This window comes from Micromys minutus (assembly GCF_963924665.1).
Source record: "Micromys minutus genome assembly, chromosome: 8".
NCBI classification, from domain to species: Eukaryota; Metazoa; Chordata; class Mammalia; order Rodentia; family Muridae; genus Micromys; species Micromys minutus.
In genome coordinates this window covers 49,425,071-49,440,069 of record NC_137977.1, presented here as the reverse complement: position 1 = coordinate 49,440,069, position 14,999 = coordinate 49,425,071, and the positions used below count along the sequence as shown (strand labels likewise).

The following is a 14,999-nucleotide window of genomic DNA, read 5'->3' as shown; positions in this document are numbered from 1 at the left end:
AGGAAAAGCCATTCTTTTTTTTTTTTCCTTTCTTCTGTTCTATTCCTGCATGTGCTAATGTATTAAAATTCTTTTACTTAATGTGTCAAAAAATCTCTTTTCATAGTAAAAAATAGAAACTGTTACTGTCTTTCCCCCTCCAATCCCTGCCCTGCTTCATTTTCTTGTCTGCCTGATGACTCCCACGCTGCCTCTTGCTCTCAGATGATGAGGAGGTCAGTGAGCATCAGTGGCAGGCTCGGATGCTGCTGCATGAGCTGACCTCTGGACCAGACCTTTGTTCAAACAAAGGTCACATGTACCAAATTGCCTGACCCATGTAGAAGAACTAGGATGGGCTTCTTCATGAATCCAGGAGCAGGATTCCTTCTGAAAGGGGAGCACCAGCTGCCTCATGGAAAGGTGGCTACTGGTTAACACTTTCCTGCCTAGGCTAGTGCACCCTGTAGGTCACAGAGGTGGGAGGTATTTGTTACATCATGAGAGAGAGAGAGAGAGAGAGAGAGAGAGAGAGAGAGAGAGAGAGAGAGAGAGAGAGCGGGGGCGGGGGTCGAAACGATTTTGGGAGAGAGCATGAGGAGAGGAGAAAATATAATCAGCATATATTACATGAAAAGTTAAAAACATAGAATTTTAAAAAGAAACAAAATGGCTAAGAAACACCTTAGAAAGCGTTCAGAATTCTCAGCAATTAGAGAAGTGCAAATTAAGACTTTGGGATTTTTTTATCTTACCCCGTTCAAAATGGCTAAGATCAAGAATGCAACTAGCAGTATCCTTTCTGCCTTGTCTCAGAGATCTGCGTCTCAACCCTACTGATAGCAAGATGTATTCAGGAAATGCAAAAATTGGGCATCCTGCTCCCAACTTCAAAAGCCCCAGCTGTTGTGCCAGATGGACAATTCAGAGAGATCAGCCTAAGTGAATACAGAGGAAAATACATTGTTTGCTTTTTACCCTCCCGATTTTACCTTTGTGTGCTCCACAGAGATCATTGCTTTCAGTGATGTGGCAGAAGAATTTAAGAGACAACTGTCAAGTGATCAGAGCTTCTGTGGATCTCACTTCTGTCATCTGGCATCGATTAATACACCCAAGAAACAGGGAGGAGTGGAACCTATGAACATTCCCTTGGTATCAGATCCCAAGTGTACCATTGCTCAGGATTATGGAGTGTTAAAGGCTGATGAAGGTATCTCTTTTAGGGGACATTTTATTATTGATGATCAAAGTATCCTTTGCCATATATAAATGGTCTTCCTGTTGGCTGCTCTGTGAATACAATTCTGAGACCAGTCCAGTCCTTCCAGCTCACTGACAAAAATGAGGAAGTGTGCCCAGTTGTCTGAAAACCTAGCAGTGATACCATCAAGCCTAATGTCCAAAAAAGCAAAGAATATTTTTTTAAGCAGAAATGAGCACTGGACCTCTTTTTTTTTCCTGCCAGGCAGCACTGGGCAGCCAGAAGAAAATTCTTGTAGTCATGCTTAAACACAAGATGCGATATGATTCAAGATATGCCTTTCCTATAGGGCTGAGGGTCGTTAGCTTTTCTTCCACTATTGGGAATGAACTGAGCTGTGTTGTAGGCAGACTATTTGATATGCCAGCCACAGAAATCACCCTGGTTTTGTTTGTTTGTTTGCTTGTTTTATTGAATGTGAACTTTGAGAAGGGAAAGAAGAATACACCTGGCAGTAAATTCCCAATGAGAAGGTGGGGAAAGGGGAACACTCACTTATTATTGGTGGGATTGCAAAGTGGCACAGCCTCTGTGGCCATCAATGGGGGGGTGTGGACTAAATGTGACTCTACCATACAAACTAGCTACACCACACTTTAGCATATAAGCAAAGGCCTCAACAGCTTACTCCAGATATACTTGCTCAGCTATATTCACAGTAGCTAGGAAGTAGGAACCACCTAAATGTCCTTCAGCTGATGAGTGGGTTTATGAAAACGTAACACATATACATAACGAATTCTGTTTAACTATAAAGAAAAATGAAATAATTAAATTTACAGGTAGGTTGATGAAACTGGAAAATATTATACTGTGTGAGCTAACCCAGACCCAGAAATACAAATGCTACATGTTCTATCCTTCTTATTTCTGGATCCTAGCTCTAAATAACCGGACTTGAATATAAAACCTGCAGTAAACACTGAAGCCAGGAAAGAAGATAAGAACCATGGAGAGCCGTAAGATAGGGACTATAGTGAAGGGGTAGGAAGGTGCTATAAAGGGAGAAAGGAGAAAAATTGGGGAATTTTAACTGGAGAAGGAGAAGTGAGGATAATACAGAGGCAGAGAGAGGCAGGAAGGATAACACTAAGGATGCTTGAAAAGGCCTCTGGGAAACATTATTCTATAAATTTACATACATATAAACTTACACACACAGTGTGTGTGTGTGTGTGTGTGTGTGTGTGTGTGTGTGTGTGTGTGTGTGAGAGAGAGAGAGAGAGAGAGAGAGAGAGAGAGAGAGAGAGAGAGAGAATTATTAGAGTTACATCACATGGGATGGCAATGCTTTGCCCAAGAGCTATAGAGGATCTAACAAAAACCCAGTGTGAGTGTTCAAATTGTTGGTCCAGAGAGACCAAGAGACTCCCAAAAGAATATAAGGCACTGCCAGTACCTGCAGTTGCTTCCTAAAACTTGAAGATAAGAATCTATTGTTTCAGAATAATGACATAGAACAATGGTTCACAACCTCCTAATGCTGCAACCCTTTGATGCAGTTATTCATGTTGTGGTGACCTCCAAAATAAATAAAAAAAAATTGTTGCCACCTCATGACTGTAATTTTGCAACTGTTATGGATTGGAATGCAGATGTTTGTGTTTTCCAATGGTCTTAGGTGACCCCTGTGAAAGGGTCATTTGAACCCCAAAGGGGTTTCTTCCTATAGGTTGAGAACTATGGGCTTAGAAGGATTGAGCTGGAAATAACCTGAAAGCCTTCTCCATGCAGACAAGCTTTTATCCAAAGGTGCTATACAAGCTGCCAAAGGATAAAAGGAATGAAAAGTTCTACCTGGCTGTAATGCTGAACTTTCAAATACCTGACAACTGCAAAAATATCCAGCCTCATAAACCATGCCAAGTGCTACAACCATGGCACTTCTATCTTGGGAGTAACTAACCATTGCCTACACGGACTTAAAGTCCACTCAATGGGAGGGAATCCATGCCTGGTACTATAATCCTGCCAACTATATGTTGTCAATGGGAGGGAATTCATGCCTGGTACTGTAAACCCAGCTAACTACATATTATCAATGGGAGAGAATTAATGCCTGGTGTGGTAAACCCAGCCAACTACATATGTGAATGGGAGGGAATTTATGCCTACTACGGTAAATCCAGTTAACAACATATGGCTGGAGAGAGGCCATAGACCCTAAAAGAGAATTGGCTACTGTCATTTTCCTAAACCAATACAAGTTTGCTCCAACTGAATTCTATATACTAATGCTTATACCCACAGAGAAATGTAGCTCTCATGTCTCATCAGAGAAGCTTCCTTTTCAGCAGGAGACTGTTGCCCGTCCCTAACTGGCACATCTATAATGCAACCCTTCACCCATGGCTCAGGGACAAAAGAGGGCAGAAAGATTCAAAGAGCCAGGGGGCATGATGCTGGTTTCCTGTAGGAATGACAAGCACGTAGCACATTGTATCCACAAAATATCAGCAATACAGTTGCCTGAACAAGACACAATTGCATAATGACAATGCCAGTTGACATCACGTGGATGAGGAAAGTTTCATAAGGCTCCACCAGTAAGTGAAGAACTATAGGTAATCGGTGGCTGCTGGGGGGGGGGGAGGGGAGGGACCGAGAAGAGGGGGAAGAAGGGAGAGAGGGAGGCAGAGAGAGAGAGAGAGAGAGAGAGAGAGAGAGAGAGAGAGAGAGAGAGAGAGAGAGAGAGAGACTCTTCTCTTCTCCAGAGATGAGCCCTGATAGGCTATCTAATCCCAAGTGGTCAGCAATACCCTGTAATAGTTTGGGAATCCTTTGAACAGCCCTGACTAATAACTCAAAAGAGGACTCCTTGTCTGATGATAGAGTTTTTGTTAGGTTGTCTTTGGTTCTTGTCAACCAAAAAAATCTCCAGAGAGGAGATTCTCATTTAAATCTTATATGTATATTTAAATACCCACCTATGTTTATACAGAAAGTTAAAGTATTGTTTCTTGTGACATTTTCCAGATATTCTTACTGTTATTTAACCCTCTTCCCTCCTTTTTAAAAATCTTTCCCACCCTTCCACAATTAGAGTCCCCAATTTTTAAATTTCCCCCCATTGGATCACCTGCACCTTCCACTCCCCTCTCTATTGTTCCCCCATCCCCACATCGCAATGGTCCATTTCTATCTTTCCTGGTTTCTGTGGTTACATCAGGGTATCTGCAAGGTTGGAGCCAGGAACCTCAGACGAGAGACAAAAGTCAATGTTCATCTCTGATCTTTTCTAGTTTCATCCATTTATCTACAAATTTCATGATCTCACTTTCTCTAGAGCTGAACAGTGTTCTGTAGTGTTATACAGGACATTTTCATTATCTGCTAATCAGTTGAAGGACATTCAGGTTGTTTCCATTTCTTAGCTATTGTGACTAGCACAGCAATGTCTATGGCTGAACAAGTATCTGTAGAGTTTGATGCAGAGTACCAAGTAGGTCTACAGCTGGATCATACAGTAGATTTATGTTTAGCCTTTTGAAAACTCTCCACAGTGGATAGACCAGTTTGCAACCCCAACAGTAGTGAGTGAGAAATCCCCTTCCTCTCCAACATTTCTTGATGGCTGTTTTGTTGGCCTCTGCTATTCTATGAGGGAAAAGAAAAATCTCAAAGTTGTTTCAATTTGCATTTCTGTAATTGCTAGGGATGATGAACGTTTTCTAAGATATTCTTAGCCATTGTTTTTTGTTTGTTTGTTTGGAAAACTCTGTTCAGGGAGGATCTGAGTTTGATCCCTAGAACCTAAGTAAAAAAATCTGGGTGTGGGGTCACACATTTGTAATTCTAGAGATGAAGAAACAGAAATAGGCAGATTCTTGGGATTCCTGGTCAGGCAGCTTAGACTAATCATCCTAATGCTGATTCCAATGAAGATAAGATGTAAAAGAAGACAGATGACACCTGAGACCTGAGACTCAACACTTGAGGCTACCTTCTGAACTCTATGCACATGTTTATTGAAGTTACATCTATCATACACACACACACACACACACACACACACACACAGAGAGAGAGAGAGAGAGAGAGAGAGAGAGAGAGAGTGAGAGAGAGAGAGATCATTGATGTCTATCAGAACGTTGAGCTGTTCCCATGTTTGAACTTACATACATGTGCACCCATCACAAGCACAGTTGTGAGATTCATTCACACCGTTGCCTTGTGTTCTTTGCAAGATGAGCGCTCACTATGCAATGAACACCTGCTATTCTTACCATGAAGGTATGTATCATGGCAATTGGGCTAAGCAACTGAAAGCATCCAATTTTCTAGGGTGAAAAAGAAATAGAAGTTTTCGTGCCTTTATTTTAAAAAAATAGCAGTACAAACCTGAATCTTTTGGGTTATGATGAGAAAGCACCTTGAACCTGTGACGAGCTGTGGGTTTGACATCAGAGTCTAGGCTACACTCTTTTTTTTCAAGGGAAACAGAAGTCTGTTCAAGTAAGGTGTGTGTGTGTGTGCGTGATTATCAAACATTTTTTTTCTACCTCCCATAATTTGCTTTACTTGTCTAAGCCCCAATGTTTGAATCTGAAAATAAAAATGATGACATCTAGATTTTTTTCTCTTGTCAAGAAACCATAAAAGAAATAGAGTTGATAGAATTCTGAGAGATTTAATGTGTAAATATTATTTTTTGTTGTTAGAAATTGGATTAGTCAAGATTCTCTAGAAGAACAGAGCTTATAGAATGAGTCTATGTATCATCTATTTATTATCTAACTACATTAATCATCTGTCTATATATTTCTCTATCTCTCTATCTATCCATCTATCTATTTCTCTATATCTCTCTATCTATCTCTCTATCTATCCATCTATCTATCTATCTACCACCCATCATCTATCATCTATTATCTCTCTAAAAAGGATCTAGTAGATTTACAGGCCATGTCAAAATAGTTGAGCAATGGTTGTCTACCGGTAGAATGTCCAAGTGGTTCAGTCCATCAGACTGAATGTCTCAGCTGATCTTCAGTAGACACTGAAGGAAGAAGTTTCAGTGTAAGGAATGGACTTAGTAGTGAGAGCAAAAACAAGCAGAGATGGGGAAAAGAGGGAGAGGGTTAGAGAACTTCCTTCTTCAATGTGCTTTACATAGGCTGTCAGCAGGAGTTATGGTCCAGATTAAAGGTGAAACTTCCCACCTCAAAAGATCTGGATTAAAAGTGTGTCTTTATACCTCAAAGATCTAGATTAGAAGTTGACCCTCCTACTTCAAATAATTCAGCTTAAAAAATTTCTCATAGTGTGCTCAGCCATTTGAGTTTAAGTTTGTCATAGACATAGTCAAGTTGACAAAAGAGAGTAGCCATCACAGTTGTATAAAAAACATAATTTAAGTTGGAAGCAAATGGCTTTGAAGACTTCAGAGAGCCACATCTCTACACTATTGTGGATCAGGCACGAATGGTAGCATCCTGAGTCTGTGCACTTGCCAATTATATACATCCTGCCATCGAGAAAAACAGAGGCAGGTTTTTGGTATGGAGAAGCCCAAACAGGGGACAGTTAGCAGCACCTACACCATGAAGTGTACTGCGTGAAATTCTTATTTCTTTTATTGAAAGCTACCAACATGATATTTTCATTTCTATTAAGAGTGTCATAGGGGTATCTGAATAATACAATCTAGATGAGCTCCAGTACATTAGAACTATATCTTATTTAGGCAGTATCCACATATCACAGGACATAGGCTATTTTTACTTTCTGGAACCCACTCTATTGCTGAAGACACACAAGTTAATTGTGCCATCAGACAGGGAGAAATTGAACTGTTGTTTAACTATAAGCTTCCTCCCTACTGACTAGCATTTACAGTGATGGAAGGTACTTTCTAGACTACCAGAGGAAAAATTATCTATTTCACCAAGCTATAAATACTGTGACCTACAATAGAGACCTGCCTACAAGATATATTGGTGCAATAGTGGCACATAGTTATGGGTGCAACAAATCACATTTAAAATTGAATTTAAGACTTACTTTATAAAATGTAACCCACTCATGGCACTATTAAGTGGCCAAGAACCTGAGAGTAGATAGATCATAGGCCTAGGGGGGAAAAAAAACTACTGCTATTATTCTGCTTAAGGAACAGAGCAATAAAATGACTCCTAATGACATTGCCATGCCCACACACGGCTCTCTCTCTCTCTCTCTCTCTCTCTCTCTCTCTCTCTCTCTCTCTCTCTCACACACACACACACACACACACAGAGAGAGAGAGAGAGAGAGAGAGAGAGAGAGAGAGAGGATCCTTCTAGTACTAGATGGGAATTAACATGGAGAACAACTGATCAGTCTATGCAGAAGAGGAGACAGAAATCAGAGGTTGTGGTTGATTTCAGAGAAACTATGTCTTCCAGTCACAGCATGACTGATACACATACAAACTCAGAGACTAGGACAGCACAAGAGCCCTGGACAGGCTCAAAAAAGACAGAATCCCAGCTTTGAGATAGGTAGTGATTACAAAAGCCCAGTGCTAACCAAGAAGATATTTATAATTGATACCTGCTGGGAAGAAAACAGGTTTCTTCAATGAAGCAAAACTGAGTATATCAACTATACTCCATGGGAGGCCCCAGGCCCCAAGGTTTTTGGCCAACACAAAATGGACCTTCACTTTGTGTGTGTGTTTATGCACTTTTTTGTCTCATTTGTTTTCTTTTGTTGGTCTGTATTGACTTCTGGGGGGAGAATTTTGTTGCTATTTTTCTTCTTTTTACTAGTTTTGTTTTTCAGGAGAGATAAAGAACATGAAGCTGAGTTGGAAAGATGGTGGAAAAGATCTGGGAGGAGCTGAGGAAAGAAAATATGATCAAAGTATGATAAAAAATATTGTACGTATTATGAATTCTAAAAATGTATAAATTCTAAAATTTATAAATTATATATTTTTAAATAAAATTTTTAAAAAATCTCAAACAGAACAGAGTTGAGGAAGAATTTTTAAGTATGGAACCTCATCTCTCACTCATTTTAAACCTTGAGCCCCTGGACAAGTCACTCAAGGTTTGAGTGCTGGGTTGACAATCCTGTCTTCTCCCCCCCACACCTGGGGAATTTGTACCTGTTTGGCATGATTATTCACCTACATGCCAACAGCTTTTTCCTGCAGGCAATGATTGTGGGCTTTCTCTGTTGCTACATTGACTTTTCAAAGAACCCTCCTCAACCCAGGCTGGAAGGAAACTGTGGCTAAGGATCCAGGCTGTTCAAGCCTCAGTAGCACAACTGTGACAAATATGCTCCCCAGCATCCTACATTCTTGAAGGCAGTGAGCTACAAGCTTCCACAGTGGTAGTCCCATTTGTTGACATAACTCATGGGTTCTGTCATCTCCATTTCCCATGTTCCCACTTTTTTTCCCCTAAGAACACTTCTTAAGTAAACAAACCATGTATACCAAGTCCTCCTCCTACCCTAAGTGTAGTGCTTTTTGTAGTTTTTATGAAGCAGGGTAACCAAAACATTTTGTTGCTTTAACTGTTAGGTATGGACTCCCATTCCTAAGATGTAATAAAGGAAGAAATGGAAAGGAAATGAAAGGTTTTCCAGTGTTGGACATTTGAAAAGCCCTAACCCTTGCACCAGCACACACGAGAGAACTATCTAGGAAAGTTGCAGAAACAGATAACACTAAGCTTGGATTCACCTGATTGTGTTCACAGTTTGGTTCAGAGAATTCCAGAAACAATTCCTCTGATGAGAAATTCAGATTGCCCCTTATAATGAAAATAGTCATCCAATAGAATTGCTAAAATCACCGCAGTTAATTCCAACACAAACCCCAGACAGATCTACTGCTCTGTTTAAGCCCAGTGCATTAGAGTGATGTTATGATGGTCATTGTTTATTGTTTGTTCTGGGAGCCAGGCACTGTGCTGTATCCTTTGAATATCGCACACCGTCTATTGCTGACAGCAGTGTGTAAGGCAAGCTTATTTTGTTATCTACATTTTGCACATGGCAAGCCTGTGCTGAGAGAACTTAAGGAGCTTGCCAAGACCCCATAGTTACTTATTTTGCAATTGAAATCCAGGCTCTGAAAGTTTATCCTTCTGCCTTTCTGAGGAACCATGTGTTCAGCTGATTTCTTAGTGAAATTTGCCATATGTACTTCTCTATGAAGGGTGGATTTTTATCTTATTAACTATAATGGATTTGTAGAAATTATACTTTTTTTCTACTTTCTTGGGATTATCTTATTATTTTTCTCATTTGAGAGTGCAGTTCCTTTATGGTGTGGTGTGGTGTGGTGTGTGTGTGTGTGTGTGTGTGTGTGTGTGTGTGTGTGTGACTCATAGACTTTTGTGTTATTGTCTGTTGACTTCTGAGGACCACCTTGGTTCCATCCCATGACTGCTTTTGTTGAGTAATACATGGTTTGTAATTTGCTTGTGTTTTTCCATTGCAGACTTCCAACTGTGTCATATGGTTGTCAGTGAATCTATCCTATATCATATTTAGTTTGTCTTCATGGAATATGGAAGGTTCTAGATTTTCCATTTAGATTGGAAAAAATGTTGCACCTCTATTGTCTACAGAGCCTTAATAGAAAAAACAAACCCTTCATGTGATGGCTAATATTGGTTTTTAAATTGACTATGATTGGTATCAACCCAAATAACTGGGCATACCTGTGAAAGATTGTTTTTGATCAGATGACTTGGGGCAAGGAAACCCACCCTAAGCTTGGATCATAAGTCCTGATGGCAGCCTGTATAGAAAGGCATAAAAAAGAAAATTTTTGATTTTGCCTACTGACTTCATTATCACTGCTAAATTCATCTACTCTGCTGCTGAGGTACTCCTTGGTCTTCTTGGTGTTAGAAACTACTTCTTTCAAATGCCAATGTAGATGGAAGAACAGCCACTCTCTAGAAATCCTCTTGGATGCCAACACCAGATTGGGACTGCTAAGACATCCAGTCTCATAGACTGAACAACTACCTTTCCATTGGGAGGCAGCCATGATTGAACCACTGACTTTAAGTCACTCTAATAGGTCCACTCTTAATATGTAAATAAATATACGTTCTATCAGTTCTGTTTCTTTAGATTAGGACATTCCATTAATCATTTATATTAAAGAATGGAAAGTGAATTAGATATTTTGGCCTACACTTACAATTATGACAATAAGGAAGTTAAAGCAAGAGTTTGAGGATATTCTGGGCCACATAGTATGGTGTCTCAAGAAAAAAATCAGTGCAAAACAAATTAAACAAACAACCAAAGAAAAAATCAGAAAACAAAAATATCAAAAACAAAGCCTAAGAATAGAAGATAGTTAGAAGATATTGTTATACTTAAATCCCATTTTCTACCCCCAAGCCCACCACTGATACAGACTATCAAAACTAATCTTCAAATACCTTTCCCAGCATTCATAATCCTTAATTTGGTGATATAGTTAAAACAAGTCTTTCACTTATATTGCAGATATAATTATACCCATCAGAAAATAATCAGCACCATGTTTTAAGATGAAACTACCAGAAATGAAATCAAGCATTAGATCTAAAAGCAGTGGCCAAATGTCACTAAGTACCACAAAAAAAAAGAAAGAAAAAAAGAAAGAAAAGAAAAGAAAAGAAAAAGAAAAAGAAAAAGAAAAAGAAAAAGGAAGCTTGATGAGGCCCTGGAATGAATGGGGAAAGCTGGAACAGAGCTTCCAAGGAGGAGAGAATCAGGACATGCAAAAATGTTGTGGTAGAAACCTGACAAGTAAAGTCTGACTACAGCAAAGAGTTCACACTATACTTTGGGAGAAAATGTAGCTGATGGGACCAGGATATTTAGAGTTTTAAAGACAAGAGCAGAAACTTTAATTACACATGGGAAGTGAGAGTCCCTGCTGTTGAGGTTCAATGAGTATGCTGAGAAGTTTATTCTTCTTGATGGACAAAAGGGCTGGAAATGAGAGAACGGACTTGTGATGGGGAAGTCTGGAGGATACTTTGGAGAAAGGACCAGTGGCATCTGGAGATTGGTTAGAGATGGGGGTTGAGAAGTGGAAGGGCTCAGAGATTCCTGGATCCCAGTCTAAAAGAATGAGAGGTGATAATGGTATTCAAGGAACAGAAGAGTGGGTCTTAAGGAAGGACAACAGCATGGTTCTGTGTTTCAGAAGATGTATAAGAGGAGAGGTGTGAAGAGCTTCGGCTGAATAAGATAGAGGTTGTAGAAGGATTTCAGAGAAATCTACAGAAATCAGGAAGAGAGAATTTCAAAGAGGCGTGGGAGTGGGTATGGGGGTTGTTGTATGACATGAGGGCGGGAGGAGTTGTCAAATGTGTCAAATGATGTAGAAAAATGTGGGCAGGGTGGTTAGATAAAGCACTTCAGATATGACCTTAAGGAATTCTGTTTCAATTAGGGTGACGGTGACAGACAGTCACAATGACTGAGCAGAGCATGAAGCTTTAGGGCAGAAAGGGCAATAAAGCTGAGGAGGCGGTGGCCCAAAGGACATGAGCATGTCACTTTATCCAGCCAACCCTCCCTTTAAGTAATCTGAAATCTTTAAATAAAGATCTAAGAAATGGAAGTAGCCCTGAGAAGGGAGGTGCTTTGAAGAGTTATGTCTGCCAGGTGCCGCAGAAACTAAGATTTCAAGATGGACCTCACTGGCATGGTAACAGGGGACCGTGGGCATTTGGCCATCAAGAGCTGGAGTTAGAAAAGAAATGTAAATCTTCACTTAAATTACTGAAAATGGGTCATGGCTACAGTGGAGGTGACAGAGGAACTGAGTTAGTCTAACTATAGACAAAGGGCTTTTGAGTGCTGGGTCAGGCTTATAAAACTGGCAGGTTTGGGGGCATCTCTCCTTTGGGAGAAAGGGGACTCTCCTCAAGTACTTACAATAGGTGGAGACTTTGGGGGTTTCTATGGTGACCATAAGCAGCTATTCATGCCTCCATAAATTTGACTCATGAAGATTTGCTTGGGCAGCCTTCTGCTTCATTATGATCAGGACGAAGACAAGCTTTCATTTTTGATAGGCCTAAAAGTTCAAACTCTTTTCTTCGAGGTCGAAGTCAGCACAAGGCTGAAACATCATTAGCTGTCCTTCAGTTCTGAGAGGGATTCCTTCAGGACTCAACATTTATAGCTCAAGAAGCACAGAGCTTCCCCAGAGGGAATGTGCTGGGTAATTTCAAGTCTCTGAGGTTCTTGAGGAAAGGAGGCCTTTCTCCTTCCTGTCATCCCACTAGAACATAATAAAATCTGTCAGTCACATACCAAGATGTATACTGCAGAAAAATATTCTAATTTGACCATAAGAGGGCATGGTTTTATATTATGTCTGTTCAATAAGCCTTCTCTACAGATTATGGAGATAGTGCTGATGCATAAAACTAAACCATCTGTGTGTTTCAAACCCAAATTCTCTTTGAATCCAGGAAGAAGCCAGTGTCATCTAGAAACGGAAACTAAAGCAACTTATCTGTTTCATAGGAGGGTCTCAACTTATCTTGGGGAGATGGTGTTTAATAATAAATATGCCCATTATTGGTTGGCATAGGGCTGGGGTTGCAGCTCAGTCTGCAAACATGAAGACCTGAGTTTGAGTCTAAGGACCTACATAAAAAAGGCCAGTCATGGTGATGCATACATGTGCACATAAAGCAGAGGAGGTGAAAGCAGAGAGGGCTGTAGTCAATTGGCTTGACCTACTTGGTGAACTTTAAGTTATTGGCACCTGAGGAATAACAGCTTGGTTTTACTTCTGCCCTCCATATGGACATGCACATACATCAACACACACCATACATGCACATGGACAAACAGTATTTGGTGTAAAGTACCATCTAACATGTACTGTAGGGTTCATGTCCCCAAGAAACAGAAAATACATGACATAGATCATGATCAGGCCAGAGATCTGTTTTCATATTTCACTGAATAAAGGTCATATAGACATTGGAACTCTTGGCAGCCAGGGTGAGTGTGTTAATCTTGACTGTCAACTGGACTGAATTGAGAAATGCTAGGAAAGAAGTCAAGCATATTGTTAATTATGTCTGTGAGGCTGTTGTCAGAGACAAGCAGGTTACCGAACTGAGGCTGGAAGTCCTTCCCTGAATGTGGGCAGCATCTTCAATAGCCTGGTGCCAAGACACAATAAACCATAGTAGGAGAGGAAGCCCACATGTTTATAAGCTTGTTTCTTTTTAAGCATACTCATCTTTGCTCTCACAGTTCCTACAGATATCAGGTCTCTGCAAACATCCAAGGAGCTTCAACTTTGGATTAAGGCTAAACCATTAGTCTCTAGGCCTCTAGTTTTATGGACCTAGGAACCGTCTTTTGGTTTGTGCAACTTGCAGAAACTTCCCAGTGTATGATTATTCTAACCAACCCAAATTATGTGTGTGTGTGTGCTTATGTGAAATGTACATTTCTTCTATATCACTCAGCCCAATACAAGGAGATTAGAATTTTCATTTCCAATCTAGAGAGTCCCCTGTGCTTCTCAGAACAGGTGTCTGAAGCGTTATTATGTAATTAGCCAACCAACCACAATGGTTGTCTGGTTGGTGATACCAAAGAGGCAGTTTTAATCTGCAGATTTTCCTGTAAGAGTGACTATGAAAAGATTACATAGTTTTGAGAGAAGGGGATGGGTAGGAGTTAATTTTCATGATGAGATTTTTTGTTTAAATGAGACAAACCTCATATCCATGATGCCATAACCTACCTCCTTCTTTTAACAAAACTGCTTGAGACTCTTGTTCATGTCCTTCTTCTAATTCTTCCCCTGTATTCTTGCCTTACCTACCTCGGGCTTCCATCTCATTACTCCATAGAAACACCTTACAAAAGTCCCCGTGCGAGTAAGCCCTGGCATCTTACTCTGCTATTGCTGAGCTCCTAGATACCAGCTGACTTGGACTGACATCTCCCTACCCAACATGGGGATTCTTACCTTGTGGGTCGTGACCCCTTTGAGGGTCACATACCAAATATCCTGTATATCAGATAGTTACATCACAATTCATAACAGAAGCAAAAGTGCAGTTATGAAGTAGTAATAAAATAATTTTGTGGTAGGGGGTCACTACCCTAACACAATAGGCTATTTTATTTGCTCTTTGTCTCAGCCATTTTTCTCGACATCTCCCTCTGTCTCCTTGAGGATGCCTTCTTTCTGTTCCATCTATGCTCCACACTGTATGCTGTCTATAGGCTACTTGATTTACTAACATCTTGATTGCCAATGACATTCAATGTTAGTCCACAGACAAGACCCTACATGCTCTCTTCTCAGGGTCAGAATGGCTTTCCATTTTTAGTATTAGTCCCCGACAATGGCTGTGAGATATACATAAGTCATTGTAAAATTAAATAACTCTCCTTTTCTATTCATACTAGTTAACTGATACAATATTTTAGAAAACTCTATGTGCAATGTGTGTGTGCACATGTATGCGTGCATATGCATGGAATCAGAGAACAACTTTGGGTGTTGGTCCTCACTTTCCACCTTGTTTGGAAAATTCTCTTTGTTGTTTGCTAATGTACATAAGGCTAGCCCATAGCCTCCTGCCTTCACCTTCCTTCTTGCTACTGGAAAACAGGTATATTATCCACCCAGATTTTACACAGGATCTGGGAATTGAGACTCAAATCCTCATGATTTTATAGCAAGCTCTTTATCCATTGAGCCATCTCCTCATCCACAAATCCGTAGTTTTTAAGCAAGATAATTCAGCCTCCAGCA

The 14,999-nt window shown here is 40.2% G+C and overlaps 1 pseudogene across 1 annotated transcript; it reads left to right on the top strand.

Annotated features, from left to right (window-relative positions):
• The first annotated feature begins 826 nt into the window (after positions 1 to 826).
• Positions 827 to 1,418, top strand: LOC308423142 (peroxiredoxin-1-like; annotated as a pseudogene). Its single transcript has one exon. The product of its transcript is annotated as a peroxiredoxin-1-like (transcript).
• Positions 1,419 to 14,999: the final 13,581 nt, after the last annotated feature.